This window comes from Schistocerca americana, chromosome 8, assembly GCF_021461395.2.
Source record: "Schistocerca americana isolate TAMUIC-IGC-003095 chromosome 8, iqSchAmer2.1, whole genome shotgun sequence".
NCBI classification, from domain to species: domain Eukaryota; kingdom Metazoa; phylum Arthropoda; class Insecta; order Orthoptera; family Acrididae; genus Schistocerca; species Schistocerca americana.
The window spans coordinates 192,248,734-192,270,214 of NC_060126.1; positions in this window are offsets into that span (position 1 = coordinate 192,248,734).

The window sequence follows — 21,481 nt, forward strand, 5'->3', positions numbered from 1 at the left end:
GCATCTGTGTTTGTGTGAGTGACTGGCACAAGTGTGTGTAAGCTTTTTTTTGTGTATGTAGTAGTGTGTATTATTTGTGCATTTTGTTTCTTTCATATTCTGTTAAGGTTTTCTCAATGTTGTTTTGTGCTTCCTTTACTTTCATCTTTTTTGAGTATTTTTTTGTGTCTTGTATCTCTTGTGGAACTTTCTGTTTTGGTTGTGTGTATTTTTTGCTTGTCTATTTTTTATGTGACTTTCTATTACAACTCACGCAGTCTGTCTTTTTCATGTCTTTTAGCACGTTATTTATTTTCACATCAATTTTTGCCCATCTTCCTTCACACACATTTATACACGTCTTTTCTATTCATGTCCTATTTGCTAGCTTTTTCAATGTTTTTTGCATGTCTCGTTTTACATGTCTATACTGCAATTCTGTTTTTGCATGCTTTGCTTGCACAGCATTTTTTCAATCTATTTTCATGTATTTTTTAAACATGTCTTTTGGACTTTACTTCACCAGGTCTTTTTTGTGTTGCTGTTCTTTCCTCTATTTGTAATGAATCTTGACAATTTCTATATTGTTATTGAGATGTATATACCAATTAATGTACATGTTGGTTCTCATGCATTATGTCATCTGGAACATATGCTGTTTCATTAAATGTTGAAAGAGGCGAAGATACCAAGGTGCAAGACACTAGGGGCAAAATATGGACGAGCAATCTGTGAATGTCCCCCTGTATATGAGGAGTCTTTTCAGAAAGGTAGCTATCAGAAATTATGGTGTTAATGCTTCTCATCCCTCGTGCATCTGTAAGATGTGATGACATTCTCATTATTGTAATTATAATATCCACACTTATGGATGTATGTTCATTGTCATCCATAAAGTGACATGTGGCCTATGTATTTTGAATAAAGGATAAGGTGGGAGGAATGAAAGATGTAAGATGTAATGGTAAAGGGGGCTGTGAGTGAATAGAAGAATGTGTATCTCTAGATGTATAGCCTGTTCAGAACAACAGCTGTCGACAAACTGTGACTTAAAAGCGGATCTTCCCTCATGTATGCTTATTATTACTTCACATCTTCCTCATTATAACAGAAAATATGCACATCAGTGGATGTGTATGTTTTCATCTCTAATGTGGGAGATGGAATACGTGGATGCAGATGATTTTATGTGTTTGATATTGTGTGTTTGTGTGTGTGTGTGTGTGTGTGTTATATATAGTTTTTAGATTCATGTCTTAGTGTGTGTTGCTTTTGTGTGTTGCTTTTTTCATGTTTTTTTGGTTTCTTCTTCCAAATTGATTTGTTCACCCTTTATTTGTATAATTTTTGTATGTTTTTCGTGACTTTTTCCCTTGGGTGTATTTTCTGTGGTATTCTGTCTCTATTCTGCATGCTGTGTCCTTGCCTGTCTTTTTTACGTATCTTTTTGTGCATCTTTTTCTTGTATGTCATTTTCACATGTTTTCCTTGCATCTTCTTTTTCAAATCTTTTTTGTGCATATTTCTTTGTGCACATCTGTTCATTGCAGATCATTTTTTCATACCTTTTTTGCATGTCTTTTATTGTGTGCATTTTACCACAGTCTTTTATTTGCGCATTTTCTGCTGAATGTCTTTTGACACAACTTTTTTGCACATATACTGGCATCCATATTTCTGCCACATTTTTTATATCTTTTATGCACATTTATTTGTTCACACCTCTTTTTGCACATCTTTCTTATGTCTGTTTTTTGGAAGTCTTTTTTAGACTGTTGTCTTCTAGAAAGTCTTTTTTAGCATGGTCTTTTTTATGATTTCCTTTTTTTTTAGCATATGCTTTTAACCCTACAACTCATTTTCCCACATATTTTTTTTAGTATTTCTTTTCATTGTGTTGTTGTTCATTCCTGTGTTTGTATTGATTGCTGATAAGTTCATTGTTGTAATTGAGCATATATATTTATCAACGAATGCATTAGTTTGTTTTTATGTGTGATGAACTCTGAAATGTATGTTTCCCATTAAGGCAAAAAGGAGAGGCAGATGTCAGGGTGTAAAATATTGTGGGGTAAGGAGGTTCAGAAGACGATTAATTAGCACTTTGCTGTGGTGATCAGCCTTTTCATAAACTTAGGTATACTGAAACTGTGGTGTTAATTCAGAAATACCTACTCAGCGTGTAATATTTGATGTCATTCTCGTAATTCTAACTAAGATTTCGAAACCAACATGAATATGACTGTTTGGATTTCTAAAGCGAGTTTTTGCCTGTTATATGTATTTTCCCTGAAAGATGGAGTGTTCAGAAGAATGGCTGTTGACAGTGGCTCTTCTCTCCTGTAAGTGTATTATTTCTTCATATCTTCCTCATTTAAATGAAAATATGCACATCAATGGCTGGATGCGTTTTTATCCCTAGTGTTGGAGATGGAGTACGTAATTTTCTTAAAATGGGGAGTGGTAGTACCAAAGATTAAAATATTGTGAGAGAGGCAGAATGAAGAAATCCAGATTGTGTATCTGTTTCGCTTTGAATGTGGCACATCCTTTCTGTGTAATTGGGTGATGAAATGTGTTGGCTACTCAGTGTGGAGGTGATTGTGTTTGTTGGTGTTTGCGTGTATTGGTGTTTGTGTGTGTGGGTTTTTGTGTATGTGAGTGTGTTTGTGTGAGTAGGTGTGTTTGTGTATATAAGTGTGTTTGTGTGTGGCTGTGCATGGATGTGTTTGTGTGTATATGTGTATGTGTTTGCATGTGGTGTGTGTGTGTGTGTGTGTGTGTGTGTGTGTGTGTGTGTGTGTGTGTGTGAGTGTACATGTGCAACTTTTTTGTGCATGTATTAATGTATACTCTTCCTGCATGTTGACCTATTAGTGTTTTGTTCCAGTTTTTTCCAAGTTATTTTCAACTCCTTTTTGTATGTCTCTCTTTTGGATATATTTTTATATCTGTTTATTCACATCTTTTATTGCATGTCTTTTTGTGTATTTCTTGTCTTTTCCATATGTTTTGCGTTTCTCTGTTTGCATCTTTTTTTGTGTCTTCCTTTGTGTGACGTTTTTGGGCTATTTTCTCTGTGTGTCTCTTTTGCATATCATTATATCGTTTATTCAGCTATTTTGTGCATACATTTCCTTGCACATCTGATTTGGACAGCCCTGTCCTTGTACTTTGCAATTTTTGCACAATTTTATAGCTGTTAACATTTGGACAAATTTTTGGTACAACCTATTTGCACATCACATTTTTGCACATCTCTTATGCACCTCTGGTTTTTCACATATATTTCTTGCACATCCTTAACATATCCATTTAATCATATGCTTGCATATCGCTTTTGTGCATGGTTCTTCTTTTCTGTGTTGGTAATGATTGTTAAAAGGTTTGTAATTGTAATTTAGCATGCATATATCAATGAAGGTATTTGTTTGTTTATATATATATATATATATATATATATATATATATATATATATATATATATATAACACATATTTCCATTAAGAGAAGAAGGAGTGGAAGATATGAAAGTGTAACACATTGGGGGATAAGAAAGGATAATCATACAGGAGAACTTCCTTCTGCAATAAGAACCCTTTTCATAAACCTATCTTTTCTAAAAAAATTAGGTATTAATGCAGCTACTCCCTCCTGAACATGTAATATTTTGTATCATTCTCGTTATTGTAACCGAAATTCAACCACCAATGCATATATATTTGTTTTAATCTTTAAAGGAAAATAAAACACATGTATGCATTTTGCCTGAAATGTTGAGTGCACAGAAGAATGCTGCCAACAAGTTGTGACTTAAAAATGTTTCTCCCTCCTGTACGTGTATTATTTCTTCTTATCTTCCTCGTTATAACTGAAAATATGGACATCAATGGGTGTGCATGTTTTCAGCTCTAATGTGAGACATGATTCATATAATTTGCTTGAAGTGGTGGGAGTTAATGCATCAGTGTTTAAAATGTTGTGGGTGTCTGTGTAGCCAGTTCAGAAGCCAGTCTCTTCTAAAATTTTACTTTGGATGTCATTCCTGTGTGATTGTCAGCACAAGTGTTTTTGTGTTTGGGTGGTTGCATGTGTGCATGTTTGAGTGTCTGGGTGTCTGTGTGTGTGTGTGTGTGTGTGTGTGTGTGTGTGTGTGTGTGTGTGTGTGTGTGTGTGTGTTTGAGTGTGTGGCTGTGTTCATGTTTGGCTGTGTACATGTGTGTGCGTGCGTGTGTGTGTGTGTGTGTGTGTGTGTGTGTGTGTGTGTGTGTGTCTGTGCATTTGTGCATATGTTTTTTCGTGCATGAAGTTGTATGTACCATTTCAGCATAATCATTTTTTGTGTCTTGTTTGGTTTTATTACAAACTGATTCGTCCTTCCTTTATTTGTATTTATTTTTTGTGTATTTCTTGTGTTTTTCTTGCCTGTCTACTTTTGTGTATCTGTTTTTGTGTCTTTTCCTTTGTGTGTCATTATTTTGCCTAGCTTATTTGCATCTTTCTTTGTGTTTCGTTTCTTGCCTATATTTTTTATGTCTTTCTTGCATGTCTTCTTTTTGGATGTCTTCTTTGCACATTTCCCTTGTGTCTTCTCTTTCACATCTTTGTTTTGCACATATTTATATTTTTGCACATCATTCTATTTCATGTCTTTTCTTCCATATCTATTATGCAAACCTTTTATTGCATGCCATATTTTGGATATGTTTTCTCGCATTTCAATTTGTTTGCATATTTTCCCACATTATTGGCACATCTCATTTTTGTGCATATTTTTATAGCATTTCTTTGTTTTGTGTGGTTGTCCATTTCAATGTTTCTATTGATTGATAATAAACTTGAAATTGTAACTGAGCATGTATATAACAGCAAAACCTGTATATCTTTCTTGCATGTCTTTATTTTGTGTGTGTTCTTTGCATGTTTTCATTCTGTCTTCTTTTTCATGACTTTGTTTTGCATATATTGCTATTCTGCACATCACTTTTTTCACATCTTTTATTCAACATCTTTATTGCACACTGTTTTCATGTGTAATGAAATCTGAAACATATTTTTCCCATTGAGTTGTGAAAGAAGGAAGATACCAAGTTGTGAAAAATTTGGGGGGTGGGGGGGTGGGAGGTCAGCTAACAAGGCAAACTTTGCTGTGGATGTAAGGTTTTTCATAAACCTAGGTATTCGGAAATCATGGTGTTAATGCAGCTACTCCCTCCTGCATGTGGAACTTTTGGTGCTATTCCTGTAATTGTAATTGAGATTTTGACACCAATGGTTATATGTTCATTTGGATCTCTAAAGTGAGATATTGCCTTTGTATATATATTTTTCCTGAAAGGTGGGATGTTCAGAAGAATACGTGTGGGCAAATTATGACTTTAAAGCAGTTATTTCCTCCTGCATTCGTAATATATTATATTCATTATAAATGAAATGTGTATATGTGTCTGTGGAGTCTGCTCAGGAGGCAGTCTGTTTGAAAATTTTAGTGTGAATGCAGCTCCTCGTTCCTGTATGGTTTTTTGTTTGTGTGTATTTGGCTGTTTGCCTGTGTGGGTGTTTGTGTGTGGAGGTGTTTATATGTGGGTATGTTTTTGTGTGAGTGTTTTTGTGTGTCTTCATACTTGTTTGTCATTGTGTTTGACTGTGGTTGTGTTTGTGTGCATGGGTGTACAGTCATGCATGCATGCATGTATGTGTGTGTGTGTGTGTGTGTGTGTGTGTGTGTGTGTGTGTGTGTGTGTGTGTGTGTGTGTGTGTGTGTGTGTGTGTGCGCGTGTCTGTGCCTGTGTGTGTGTGCATGCATCAGTTTTTTCGTGAATGTGTATTGTTTGTGCGTGTTTTTAGATGAGATTAGATTAGAGAGGATTCAGTTTTCGTTCCATAGACCGAAAACTGGGATGATTCTCATGGGTGTGTATAGTATAAAACAACATAAAAAATAGATGAATATGATACAGTAAACTGTACCTGTTAACATTTACAGAATTAATACTCCATGCATCACAGTTATGCACTTTTAATAAATTTATCACACACAAATACCTAATCTTGACTGCTGTGACCAAGTACTGCCAAAACTGAAATCTAACAGACGATTTTTATTTAAGCTGGTCTATCAGTCCCTGATAAGATATTCATCTATGGAGCAGAAGGCGTTCCCTATCACAAAGTCTTTCACACTCTGTTTAAACTGGACCCAAGGATTTTATGGTTGCTGGTAATTTATTGAAAATATTTGTTCTTTGATGTTTGACCCCTTTCTGGTTCAAGGTAAGTGATTTTAGGTTACTATCTAGAGAGTACTTATTAATAGTATTGATACTATGTATTGATCTATTGGTTGGAAACAGACATATATTACTTGTCAAAAATTTCATTGAGGAATAAATATACTGAGAAGCAGTGGTTAGAATACAGAATTCACTGAACAGGTTTCTAAATGATTTTCTTGAATTTACATAACAAATCAATCATATTAGACTCCTTTGCATCCTGAAATCATTTGCTCAGTTTGATGAGTTGCCCCAGAATATGATCCCATATGACATAATAGAATGAAAGTAAGCAAAGTATGCACATTTTTTTTACATGTGTAGCTCCTACAGCTGGCATCATTCTCACTGAAAATACAGACTTGTTTAAACGCTTCAGCAATTCTGTGGTATGCTCTTCCCAACTGAATTTATTATCAAGTTGTAATCTCAGAAATTTAACACTGTAACTTCTTCCATCTGTATGCCTTCAAATGTTATGCACTTGGTGGCAGGAAATCTATTACACGTTCTGAACTATGTATAGTGAGTCTTTTCTGAGTTTAATGACAGTGAATTAGCTATAAAGCATTTATTAATGTAAGTGAAAATTTGGTTAGCAGCCATTTGTAAATATGTGCTTGACTCACTACTTATTTCAATGTTTATATGATTTGAAAACAAAACAAATTTAGCATCTGGCAGTGTAACAGACAAGTGGTCATTAATATACATAAGAAAATTCAATGGAGACAATATGGAATCTTGAGGAACACCACATGTAATTAATTCCCACTCAGATGGAGACTAACTATCGACTGCATAGGAATTTCACGATGACACCCTTTTTTACCCAATAATTCGATATGATGTCATTGTGATGGATGCTACTACAATTTTGGGAGATTTGTCATTTCCATATTACTTAAGTTACTTGTAAAAATAACTTTACCTGTGAGACTGGACAACAGAGCTTCGATATTTCTTATGAAGAGATCAAAGTTTTCTGAATGTGCCATTTACATAATACTATTATGAAGGGCTTATTATGAAATACTACTTCTGTTGCAGAAGCTCCCAAGTGCTGCTCTGAGCAAAATTTATTAATATCTGCATTATGGACATCTAAACAGTTTCTGACAAATGTGGCAACTACTGCTTTCTCCATATCCTGTCTACAGAAGTGAGAAGCTAACACAACTCCTGCAACATTTAACATATTGTTCAAGTATTATTCGCAGTTCTTCTGTGCATCATTTCTTTTCATCTTGTTTCCTTTCATTTTGTGTATCTTCTTCTTGTGAATCATTTTTTGCATGTTTTTCTTCTATGTCCTTTATTTGCATATCTTTATTTTGTGTCCCTTTCTATGTGTGTCTCTATTTCTATGTTTTTCATTGTGTGCTTTTTCAGATGTGCTTTTGTTGCATGTCTTTTTTGTGTGTCTTTTCTTGCATATCACTTTATTGTCAATTTCCCACATGTTTTTTTGCTTGGCTTTTTTGCACATCTTATTCTCTTTGCTCCTCATTTTTTCACTCTTAGCACAGCTCTTTTGCACATCTCTTTTTTTGCACATCGCTTATTTACAAGTGTTCTTTACACATCTTGTTTCTGCACATCTTTTTAGCACATACTTTTAGCACATTTTTTTAGCATAGCATTTTTAGCACATTTCTCTTTTAGTACATCTTTTTTAGCACTTCCTTTTTTGTGATTGTTTTTCCTATTTTTGCAGTGACTGTTGATATTTTTAATTAGTTATTTAGCATACATAAATCAGCACAATTGCACTTGCAGTCCAGGGGAAGTGTCTTCACTTAGTAATCAAAACGTCCTCAGTCTCAGGTTCCAATCCTGCCACTGCTTAAATTTTGATTAATAATCAGCATTGGCAGTCAAAGACTTCTGGCGTAATAAGTCACTGTCATTCAGCCAATGGCCTTGTCAAGTTGGTAGAGGAGTGGACAGAGATTCAGGGCACTCTCTAGTCCTAGGGGTGGGAAACTACCCCTAAAGACGGAAGAATTAGCTATGGTCAACAGTATGAGGATGCAGAAGGCAATGGAAGCCACTGCATTAAACACACATAACATGTATCCACAGTACGTGTGGCCTGTAACTGGAAAAGTGTCATGATGATCTGCATATTGGCAGAGATTCCTTAATAGTCCTCCATGCGCATCTCTGGGAAGGGACTGCCAAGGGGAAGGTGACCATGAGAAAAGACTGAATAATCAACTAAAGGATAATGTTCTACTAATTGGGGTGTACAATGTCAGAAGACTGAACGTGGTGGGGAAACTAGAAAATCTGAAAATTGGAATGTAAGGGCTTTAGGTAGATATAGTAGGGGTCAGACAAGACAAGGTTTTGTGGTCAGATGAGTATAGGGTAATATCAACAGCACCAGAAAATGCTATAATGGGAGTAGAATTCATTATGAACACAAAGGTAGGGCAGAGAATGTGTTACTGTAAACCGTTCAGTGATAGGGTTGGTCTTAGCAGAATTGATGGCCAACAAACACTGACAATGATAGTTCAGGTATACATGCTAAAGATGAAGAGATAGAGAAAGTATATGAGGATACTGAAAGGGTAACACATTACATAAAGGGAGATGAAAATCTGAAATTGATTAAGTATATGAGGATACTGAAAGGGTAACATATTACATAAAGGGAGATGAAAATCTGAAATTGATAAAGTATATGAGGATACTGAAAAGGTAACACAGTACATAAAGGGAGATGAAAATCTAATAGCCATGGGCGACTGGAACGCAGTTGTAGGGGAAGATGCAGAAGGAAAGGTTACTGCAGAATATGAGCTTGGGAAAAGGAATAAGATGGGAAAAAGATTAATTGAGTTCTGTAACAAGTTTCCGCCAGTAATAGTGAATACTCTGTTCAAGAATTACAAGAGGTGGAGGTATACTTAGAAAAGTCCGGGTGATATGGGTAGAATTCAGTTAGATTACATCACGGTCAGACATAGATTCCGAAATCAGATATTGGATTGTAAGACATACCCAGGAGCAGATATAGACTCAGATCACAATATAGTAGTGATGAAGATTAGACTGAAGTTCAAGACATTAATCAGGAAGAATCAATACAGAAAGAAGTAGGATACTGAAGTACTAAGGAATGACGAGATACGCCTAAAGATCTCCACAGGTATAGATACAGCACTAAGGAATAGCTCAGTGGGTGGGACAGTTGATGAGGAATGGACATCTCTGAAAAGGGCCAGCACAGAAGTCGGAAAGAAAGATATAGATACAAAGAAGGTAACAGCGAAGAAACCATGGGTAATAGAAGAAATACTTTGGCTTATTGATGAAACGAGGACGTACAAATATGTTCTGGGAAACTCAGAAATGCAGAAATACAAGTCGCTGAAGAATGAAATAAATAGGATGGCTTGGTGAGCTAAGATGAAATGGCTGCATAAAAAACGGAAGGACAGATTCAGCATATAGAAAGTCTAATCGACCTTCAGTGCCATTAAAAGGGAGGGTGGTAACATTAAGAATGCAACGTGAACTCCACTGTTAAATGAAGAGGCGACAGCGGATGGGCGGAAAGAACACAATGAAAGACTCTATGAGGGGGAAGATCTGTCTGATGAGATAAAAGAAGAAACGGGAGTCGATTTAGAAGAGAGAAGGGATCCAGTAATAGAATCAAAATTTAAAGGAGCTTTCTACCACTTAAGATCAAATGAGGCAGAAGGGACAGATAACAATGCATCACAGTTTCTAAAATCATTGGGGAAGTGGCAACAAAACGACTATTCACGTTGGTGTGCAGAATATATGAGTCTGGCCGACATACCATCTGACTTTCGGAAAAAAATCATGCGCACAATTACGAGGGTTGCGAAAGCTGAGAAGTGCGAGAATCATCGCACAATCAGCTTAACAGTTTTTGCACCCAAGTAGTTGATAAGAATAATATACAGAAGAATGGAAAATAAAAATGAGGATGTGCTATATGACGATGAGTTCGGCTTTAGAAATGGCAAATGTACGGGAGAGGCAACTCTAATGTTTCAGTTGATAATGGAAGCAAGACTAAAGAGGAATCAAGACACGTTCATAGGATTTGTCGACCTGGAAAACCGTTCTGTAATATAAAATTGTGCAAGATGTTCCAAATTCTGAGAAAAATAGGGGTACGCTATAAGGGGAGACAGGAAATGTACAAAACGTACAAGAGCAATGAGAGAAAAATAAGAGTGGGTAACCAAGAACTAAGTGCTCTGATTAAAAAGGGTGTTATACAGGGAGGCAGTTTTTCGTCCCTGCTGTTCAGTCTGTATGTAGAAAGAGCAATGATGAAAATAAAAGAAAGGTTTAGGAGAGGAATTAAAATTTGAGGTGCAAGGATATCAATGATACGATTCACTGATGACATTTCTATCCTGAGTGAAAGTGAAGAGGAATTACATGATCTGCTGAATGCAATAGCAATCTAATGAGTACAGAATTTGGCTTGAGAGTAAATTGATGAAAGACGAAAGTAACGAGTAGTAGCAGAAATGAGAACAACAAGAAACTTAACATCAGGACTGATGGTCATGAAGTAGATGAAGTTAAAGAATTCAGCTACTTAGGCAGTAGCCTAGTTAGGGAAGGATTGGGAAGGAAATCGGCCGTGCCCTTTCAAAGGAACCATCCCGGCATTTGCCTGAAACGATTTAGGGAAATCACGGAAAACCTAAATCACGATGGCCGGAGACGGGATTGAACCGTCGTCCTCCCGAATGCGAGTCCAGTGTGCTAACCACTGCGCCACCTCGCTCGGTGAACTGTGGGAAAACCAGAACAGAAGAGATTTGAAGAATTTGAGATGAGCTGCTACAGACGAATGTTGAAAATTCGTGGCCTGATACGGTAAGGAATGAGGAAGTTCTGCACAGAATCGGAGAGGAAAGGAATATGTGGAAAACACTGATAAGGAGAAGCGACAGGATGATAGGACATATGTTTAGACATGAAAGAATGACTTTCATAATACCAAAGGGAGCTGTAGATGGCAAAAACTGTAGAGGAAGACAGAGATTGGAATACATCCAACAAATAATTGAGGACATGGGTTGCTACTCTGAAATGAAGAGGGTGGCACAGGAGAGGTATCTGTGGCAGACCACATCAAACCAGTGCAAAGACATAGACAAAAAAAGGGATATCAAAGAATGTATATGTTATTTTTCATTTCTAACGAGATCTGTAAATTATGCTTATCCATTAAAGAATAAAGAAAGGAAAGATATCAAGATGTGAATCATCGGCATGTAGGATGGTTAGAAGAATAGAAACGCATTGCTGCACTGAGGAGCGTTTTCATAAACTTAAGTATTCTGAAATTATGGCGTTAATGCAACTGCTCCCTGCTGTTTGTGTGGTATTTGAAGTCATTCTTGTAATTGTAACTGAAATTTAGACACCAACGGTTATATATTTGGTTTCATCTCCAAAGCGAGATGTAGTGTATGTATGTATTTTGCCTGAAAGCTGGAATTTTCACAAGAATGAGTGTTGACAAATTGTGACTTGAAAGTCGTTCCTCCCTAATGTATGTGTATTATTTCTTCATACGCAACTCATAACAATCGAAAATATTCACATCAATTGTTGTGTATGTTTTCATCCTTGATGTGGGAGATGGCGTATGTAATTTCCTTGAAACGTATTGGTGCCTGTATCGAAGTTTGAACATTGTGGGAGAGGCAGAATGAAGAAATAGGGTTAGTGTGTTTGTGTCTGTGGGCCCTGTCCATAAGCCAGTCTTTTCGAAAATTTTACTTTGGTTGTGGTTCCTCCTTCCTGTGCAATTGTGTGTTTATGTGCATGGCTGATTGACTGTATCTGATTGTGTGGGTCAGTGTTGGTGTGGGTGGATGCTTATGTATGTGGCTGTTTGTGTGTGGCTATAATTGTGTGTGTGTGTGTGTGTGTGTGTGTGTGTGTGTATCTGGGCTTGTAAGATTATTTGAACATGTATTTGTGGATATGTTTGTTTGTGGATGTAGTCTTTTTCTTCTTTTACTTTCTTCCAAGTTCTTATGTGAACCCATTATTTAGATGTTCTGAAATTGTGGTATTTATGTAGCCACTCCTTGCTGTATGTATAACATCTGATTTCATTCTCGTAACTGTAACTGAAATTTGGACACCAGTGGGTAAACTTGCAGTTCCATCTTTAAAGCTACATGTGTCTCACATATGTATTTTGCCTGGAACGTAGGTCGTTGAGGAGAATGTGTGTCGACAAATTGCGTCTTAGAGTAGTTCTTCACTCCTATATGCGTATTATTTCTTCATACTTTCCACATTATAACTGAAAATATGCACATGAATGGTTGCCTATGTTTACATCTGTAATGTGAGAGATAAAGTAAATAATTTGCTTGAAATGGAAGGTGAGCAGTACATATAAGTTAAAACACTATGGGAGAAGGAAGAAATGAGGATTGTGCATGTGTGTCTGTAGAGAATTTTTAGAAATCAGTCTGTTCGATCATTTAACTTTAAATGTGGCTCCTCCTTCCTGTGTCATTGTGGTTCGTGTCTGAGTACTTGTGTGTACATGCTGGTGACCGCGTGTGTCTGTGTGTGTGTGTGTGTGTGTGTTTGTGTGTGTGTGTGTCTGTGTATGTGGCTGTGTGTGTGTCTGTTAATGTTTTATGCATATATTAGTGGGAAATTTTGTGGGTATTAATTTTTTTCAACTTCTTAAAACGTTTTCTTACATGTATTAGAGTGTATTGGTTGTGTGTGTGGATTTTTGTGTTTCACTGTCGTTTTTTATCTAAGTTATTTTGTTGCGTCTTTTATTTGCGATCCTTTTTTGTGTGTTTTTCGTTTCGTATTCACATGTTTTTTGTGTGTCTTCTTTTTATTTAATTTTCTTTCCATGTCTTTTTTCAGCATCTTCCTTTTTCGTGTTTCTTTTTATAATTTTTGGGTGCCTATTTTCACTTATTCGCGGTTTTTCGTTGTGTGTCTTTTTTTTCACGTCTTTCTCGCTTGTCCAATTTTTCACACCTTTCTTACGTCTTTTTTTGCAATTTTCAAATGTCGTTTTTGTACGTTTCTTGCCCATATTTTCCTGTGTCTCTTTTTTTGATGTCTTTTTTTACACATCTGTTTTGAGAACATCTTTTCAGCAAGTCTTTTATTAAGCATATCTCTTTTTAGCCCGTCCCTTCTGTATGACTTTCTTTTATAGCGCATTTTTTGTGGTTGTTCTTTTATATGTTTGCAATGATTGTTGATAAATTCTTGATTGTAACTAAGCAAATGTATTTCAGAGAGTACATAAGCTTATTTTCATGTGTAATGAGATCTGAAACCTATTCCAACACATCAAGAGAAGAAGGAGGTGAAGATATCAAGGTGTAGCATACTGGCAGGTAGGAGGGGATGAGCAGAAAGGAACACTTTGCCTAAAACTTTATATGTTTAGAGAAACGACGACTACAATTTCTCACATCGAAGTGGTTCTTCTCTCCTGTGTGTGTACGAGTTCATCAAATATTCTTCATTATAACTGAAAATATGCACTGCAGTGTGGGAGAAGAAGTACATTATTTGCTCAAAACAGAGTGGGCGTGGGAGCAGAACCAAAGATTAAAACTTTATGGAAGAGGCGAAATGAAGAACGGAGTGTTGACTACCTGTGTAATGGAACCTGTTCAGGGACCAGTCTGTTAGAATGTTTCACTTCAAATGTAGCTCCTCCTTCCCATGTGATTGTGTGTTTGCGTGCATGATGGTGTTTGTAGGGGTAGATGGTAGTGTGTATGGGTGTTAAGTGTGTGGGTGTGTGTGTGTGTGTGTGTGAGTGTGTGTGTGTGTGTGTGTGTGTTTGTATCTGCGGATGTTTGTGTGTGTGGGTATTTCTGTGTGGGTACATTTGTATGTGGGTGTCTATATGGATGATTGTGTGTCTGTGCTTGTGTTGTGTGGTTGCTTTTGTGTGCATATGTGTGAATGTGTCTGTGTGTCTGGGTGTCTGTGTGCGTGTGTGTGTGTGTGTGTGTGTGTGTGTGTGTATCCATGTATGCATAAGTGTAGTGGCTTTTGTTTGTGTATATCTTTTTTTCCATTCTTGGTTTTTTTCAAGTTGTTTTTTGCATTCTTTATTTGTGTCTTTTCTTTGTGTGTCTCTTTTTATGTGCCTTTCTTTTTGTATTTCCTTTTCTGTGTGTCTTTTTTTGCACATCATTTTTCTGTGTCTTTCTTTTAATGTCTTTTTTTGTATGTTTTTTATGTGTTTTTTTCAAGTCCTTTTTGTATGTCTTTAATTGCAGGTTTTTTGGTGTCTTTCTTAGCATGTTTTCTGTGTCTCTTTTCCACTTCTCTTTTTCCACGTTTTTTCACAATCTCTATGCATATTTTTCTTTTCTCCAAATAATATACGCAAAAAGGAGATAGGAAAGACACACGAAAAGCGACACACAAATAAAGACGCAAATAAACATTCACAAAGATGTTGAAAAAAAACAACAAAAGAAGGAAATAATCTTTTTTGTGCTTTTTTTCACATATTTTTTGCAGATGTTGTTTGCAAATCTTTTTTCATCTCTCTTTTTCCATACACTTTTTCTAAATTTTCTTTTGCCTATCTTTATTATTGCACACATTTCTTTCCACATCTTTCTTTAGCAGGTCTTTTTTCATTATCTCAGCTTCTCTTTTAGTATGTCTGCTTTTTACCAGATCTTTTCTTATCACATTTTTCTAGTGGTTTTTTTCGATGTTTGTAATGATTTTCGATAAGTTCGTAATTGTAACTGATCAACTGTAAAGCAACGATAGTATATGTTTATAACTGAAAATATGCACATGACTGGTTGTCTATGCATTCATCTCTAACATGGGAGATAGAGTAACTAATTTGCTTGAAACGGAAGATGGGCAGAAATATCGAAGTTAAGACATTGTGGGAGAGGCAGAATGACTAAATGGGGATTGTCTATGTGTGTCTGTGGCCAGTGATCACACACCAATCCGTTCGAAAATATTATGTTAAAAGCCGCTCCTCCATCCAATGTGAAATGTGCTTTGTGTGTGTGGGTGTTCCTGTGTATGAGTGATTGTTTGCAGGTGATAGTGTGTGTGGGTGTTTGTGTGTGTTAGTGCTTATGTGTGTGAGTGTTTGTGTATGTGGTAGCACTTGTGTGGGTTGCGTCTGTTAGTGTGTTTGTTTGTGAGTGTGCATGTCTGTGTGTGATTGCATTTGTGTATAGTTGTGTGTGTGTGTGTGTGTGTGTGTGTGTGTGTGTGTGTGTGTGTGTGTGACTGTGTAGCCATGTGTGCATGTGTGCATGCTCATTCAACATTTTTTCAGGTATGTATAAAAATATATTGGTTTGTGTCTTGTTAGTGGTATTTATGCTGATTTGTTTTGTGCATGTTTTATTTGCATCTCTTTCTTGTGTGTTCTTCCTGTTTTATTGTTTGTTTTCGTTTTTGTGTGTCTTTTTTCATGTCTTCTTCTCTCTTTTGTTGCATACTTATTTTGCATCATCCTTTTGGATTTATTTTTCTTGCTTCTCTTTTTATATGTACCTCCTTTTTGTATGGTTTTTATGTGTGTCTTTTTCTACATGTGTCATTTTCACCTTTTCCTCATTTCTTGTTTTGCATATACTATTTGCACAGTTTCCCTTGTGTATGTTTCTTTACTAGTAATTTTGAATGTCACAATTTTGCATGGCTTTTTCCCTGCATGTTTTGTAGTTTTTGTACATACGTTTTTTTGTGACATGTTTCTTATATCTGTTTTTTGAAGTCTTTTTTGCATATCTCTTTCGTGTGAGTCTTGTTTAGCACCTCGATTTTTAGTGTGTCCTCTGGTTTAGGACATCTTTTTCTCAGCACATTTATTTCTACATGTTCTCTTCTGTGTTAGTTATGATTGTTGATAAGTTTTTAATTGTAATTGAGCACATACTTATATCAATCAATGGAGATGTTTATTTTCATGTGTAATTTTTGTATGGGTGAGTGAGTGTGTGTGTGTGTGTGTGTGTGTGTGTGTGTGTGTGTGTGTATGTGTGTGTGTGTATGTGGCTGTGTGTGTCTGTTAATGATTGCTTAAGTTTTTTTGCATATATTAGTGGGAAATTTTGTGGGTACTAGTTTTTTTCAAGTTCTTTTGTGCATACTTGATTTACACCTTTCCTTTGTGTATCTCTTTTTGTACATCTTCTTTTGTGTTTCTGTTGTTGCATGCCCTTTTTGTGTCATTTTTGTGCATCTATTTTTCCATACCTGTTTTATCGATTTTTTGCTACTTTTAATGAGTTTTTGAACAAGTCTTTATTTAATGTCTCTTCTTGCGATTATATTGTTGTTTATCTTTGCATTTTTTGTCACTTCTCGCTTTGCAAATCTTTTGCACATCTTCTTTGCACATTTTTCTTTAGTTGCACATCTTCTTGAATTTGGGTTTTATACTTTTTGTATGTATTTTTCCCACATCTTATTTACACTTCGTTTTTCACCACTCTTTTTCCAAGTCCTTCTTCCATGTCCTTTTGCATGACTGTTTGTATGTACATCTTTTTTCCATATGTTTTATACCATTTTTTTCTTATCACTTTTTTATTAAGACTTCTTCCTTTTTAGTAAGATTCTTTTTTAGCTTGTCTTTTCTGTTTGCACATTTTTTGCATGTTTGTTCTTCTGTATATTTGTATTTTTTAGCTTGTCTTATCTTTATACACATCTTTTGTTTGTAATAATTGTTAATAAGTAGGTAATATTATCTGAGCATCTGTATATCAACGAAAGAATATTTGGTTTCATGTGTGATGAAATATGAAATGTACAGTTTTCCATAAAGAGGTGGAGGAGTGGGAGATATCAAGGTGTAAAGCATAGGTACATACATATATGTGAGCTGATCAGGAACACTTCGATGTAGTGAGGAGCCCTATCATCAGCCTAGATATTCTAAAGTTATGGTGTTAATATAGCCACTCCATCCTGCTTGTGTATTTTATGTCATTCTCGTAAATGTAACTGAAATTTAGACACTAACAGGTACAAGTTCCTTTTCATCCATAAATCATGGTTTGACCTATGTATTTCGTTTGTCTAAAAGGTGGGGTGTACAGAAGAATGGGTGTCTATCATTGTGACTTGCAGATAGTTCCTCATAACTTCCTTATTATAACTCAAAGTATGCACATGAGTGGTCATGTATGTTATCATTTTCACTGTGGGAAATTAAGTGTGATATTTTTTTGTATAGAGGGGGGGTTGGAAAGAATCGAAATTTAAAACTTTGTGGGAGAGGCGAAATGAAGAAATGATTGTTGTGTATCTGTGCTAAGAAGAATGTTCAGGAAGCAGTGTGTTCGAAAATGTTACTTTTAATGTGGCTATCCCTTCCTGTGTGTTTGTGTGTTTGTGTGTTGGTCCTTGTGTGGGTGAGTGTTTGTATGTGTGAGTATTTGTGTGGATGTATGCATACATGTGTGTGTGTGGGGGGGGGGGGCATGTGTGTTTGTCCATGAATGTGGTTGTTTCTTTTTCAGAATTTGTAATTACTGTTGACAGGTAAGTAACTTTAATTCAGCATCTGTGTATAATCAAAAGTATGTTTTTGTTTTCATTTATAATGATATACTAGCATTCTATTAAGAGATGAAGGAGGGGGAGGTATTAAGATGGAAACCATTAGTATGTAAATGAAGGTGAACAGACTGGGGACACTGTTCTGTGGTAAGAAGTCCTATCATTAGCCTAGATGTTCTGAGATTATGATGATTATGTAGCCACTACCTCCTGTATATGTGATGTTTGATGTCATTCTCATAACTGTAACTGAAATGTGGACACCAATGAGTACATGCTGGGTGTCATCTTTAAACTCAGTCATGGACTATATATGTATTTTGTCTGAAATGTGGCGTATTCAGAGGAATGGGTGTTGACAAATCGTGTCTTAAAGTAGCTGTTCACTCCTGTATGTGTATTATTCCTTTGTATCTTCCACATTGTAAATTAAAATATGCCCATGAATGATTGTATATGTTTTCATGTCTAATCTGGGAGATAAGGTAAGTAATTTGCTTGAAGTCGTGGATTGTGTATGTGTGTCTGAAGAGACTTTTTAGGAGTCTATTCAGAATTATTATGTTGGATGTCCCGTCTCCTTCCTGTGTGGTTTCTGAGAGTCCAGGTACTTGTGTATCCAAGTCTGTGTGCAAGTGATTGTGTTTGTGTGTTTATGTGTGCATACTCGTTTTTAATTTTTTCTTTTATGTATTAGGCTGTATTGGTTGTGCATGTTGATTTTTGTGTTTTTTCCAAGTTACTTTCTGCATCTTTTTTTGCATTTATTTTTTATTCCATGTTTTTTTTGCATATTCTTTTAGCATCTGTTTGCCATGCTTGTCTTGTTATATATTTCTTTTGTGTGCCTTGCATTTGTTATTTGCATTTTTTCACTTCTTTGCACTTTTTTCCTTGCTTGTATTTCTCAGTCGTTCAATTTTTACATTTTTTCCACTTTTTACAAGTCTTTCTGTACGTTTTTGTGCATCTTATTTTCCTATGTCTCTTTTTCGACGACTTTTTTCACATTTGTTTTATGTATGTCTTATTCAACATGTCTTTTTTAATCATGTCTCTTTTTACATTTTCCCTTTTTTAGGACTTCTTTTTATACACATTTTTGAGGGTGTTGTTTTCTTTGTTTGCGATGATTTTTGATAAATTCTTAATTGTAATGGATAAATGTATGTCAGTGAATTTACAGTTTACTTTTATGTATGATGATATCGGAAACCTATTCCCTTAGATTAAGAGATGAAGAAGTTGATGATATCTAAGTGTCAAGATTGACAAGTCGGAGAGGATGAGTAGACAAGGAACACTTTGCTGCAGTGGGTAGTGTGTTCATGAACCTAGGTACTCTGAAATTATGGTGTTAATACGACCCCTTCTTGTGGGTGTAATATTTGATGTTATTCTCATGATTGTTACTGAAATTTAGACACCAATGACTACATGTTAGTTTCATCTCTAAAGCGAGGTATTACTTATGTATGTATTTTGCATGAAATGTGGGTGTTCTGAAGAATGGGTGTCGACAAACTGTGATTTGTAAGTGGTTCTTTCGTCCTGTGTACGTTTTATTTCTTCTTATCTTCCTCATTATAAAAGAAAATATGCACATCGTCAATGGTTGTGTTTCTTCTTGTCTCTAATGTGGGAGATGAAGTATGGAATTTGCTTGGAATGGAGATGGGGATTATAAAAGTTTAAAACATTGTGTGAGAGGCAGAATGAGGAAATGAGGATTGTGTACCTGTGTTTGTGGTGCCTTTACAGCAGTCCATCTGTCCCAAAATTTTGCTGTGAATGTGGCTTCTCTTTCTTGTGTGATTGTGTGTTTGTGCATGTAGGCACTGATTGGGTATAGGTAGGGTGTGCTTTTGTGCATATATATATATATATATATATATATATATATATATATATATATATATATATATATATATATGTGTGTGTGTGTGTGTATGTGTGTGTGTGTGTGTGTGTGTGTGTGTGTGTGTGTGCATGTATGTACGTTTTTTCAAGGGTGTATGTGTGTTCTTCATGAGTGATGTGTTCTTTGCTGTTTTCATGTTTTGTTGGTTTTTTCTCTAAGTTGTTTGATCCATACTTCATTTAGGTATTTTTTGTGTATCCTCTTTTGCAAGTCTTCTTTTTCCATATCTCTCTTTTTGTGTGCTTTTTTGTGTTGTTTTTACATGGTCTTTTTTGCATCATATTTTGCATGTCTTTTTTTGTCTGCCTTCCCTTATATGCCTTTTTCCTCTACCTTTTTTACGTGTACTCCTTGTGTCCTCTTTTGTGACATCTCTTTTTGCATATCCTTCTTTCTTTGCTCTTCTTCTTGGCACATCTTTCATTGACACACCTACTTTTGCATGCCTTTCCTTCCACATCCATTTCTTGTTCATGTCTTTTTCTACTACATCTTTTTTTGAACATCTTTTCTTTCATGTCTTTTTACCAGATCTAATTTAGGATGTTATTTTTTAACAAACCTTTTCTAGGATGTCTTCTTTTTAGCATATATTTGTTTAGCATTCCTGTTTTATATATCTTTTTTTGCATTTCGTTTTATGTGGTTGTCCTTTCCCATGTTTGTATTGATTGCAGATAAGCTCATAATTGTAATTCAGCATGTATATGTATCAACTAATTAATGCAGCCATTGTGTCCTACATATATAATATATGATGTCATTCTGGTAATATAACCGAAATTTAGACACTAATGGCCACATGTTAGTTTTCATCTCTAAAGTGAAATATGTTGTACGTATCTGTTTAGCCTGAAAGGTGGTGTGTTGAGAAGAATGGGTGTCGATAAATTATGACTTGCTTAATATGTCTTTGTATCTTACTCATTACAACTGAAAGTATTCACATCAATGATACTGTATGTTTCCATCTCTGGTGTGGAAGATGGAGTATGTAATTTGCTTGACATGGGGTTGGGCAGCATCCAAGTTTAAAACACTGTTGGAGAGACAGAATGAAGAAATGAGTATTGTGTATTTGTATCTGTGGACCCTGTATTGAAGCCATTCGTTCGAAAAATTTTCTTAGCTCTTTCTACCTGTATGAATGCCTGTTCGTGTGTGTGTGTGTGTGTGTGTGTGTGTGTGTGTGTGTGTGTGTTTGTTGTGCATTGGTGTGTGTGCATTCATGTGTGTAGGTATTTCATGAACGTGTTAATGTGTGTTGTTTGTGCATGTTGCTTTTTCGTGTTTTCTTTGGGTTTTTGTTCCCAAGTTAGTTTGTGCATCAGTTAAAAATTGTTCAAATGGCTCTGAGCACTATCGGACTTAACTTCTGAGGTCATCAGTCCCCTATAACTTTTTGAGGTCATCAGTCCCCTAGAACCTAGAACTACTTAAACCTAACTAACCTATGGACATCACACACATCCAAGCCCAAGGCAGGCTTCCAACCTGTGACCGTAGCAGTCGTGCGGTTCCAGACTGTAGCGCCTAGAACCGCTCGGCCACCCCGGCCAGCTGCATCAGTTATTATCACCTTCCTTGGTACGTGTCATTTTATACATCTCCTTTTATGTATATCGCTTTTTTTGCATGTCTTTCTCGTGGTGTTTAGTTTTCATGTCATTTTTAATGCATTTCTCTTGTCTGCATCTCCTTTTTCCATGTGTCCTTTTTTGTGTGT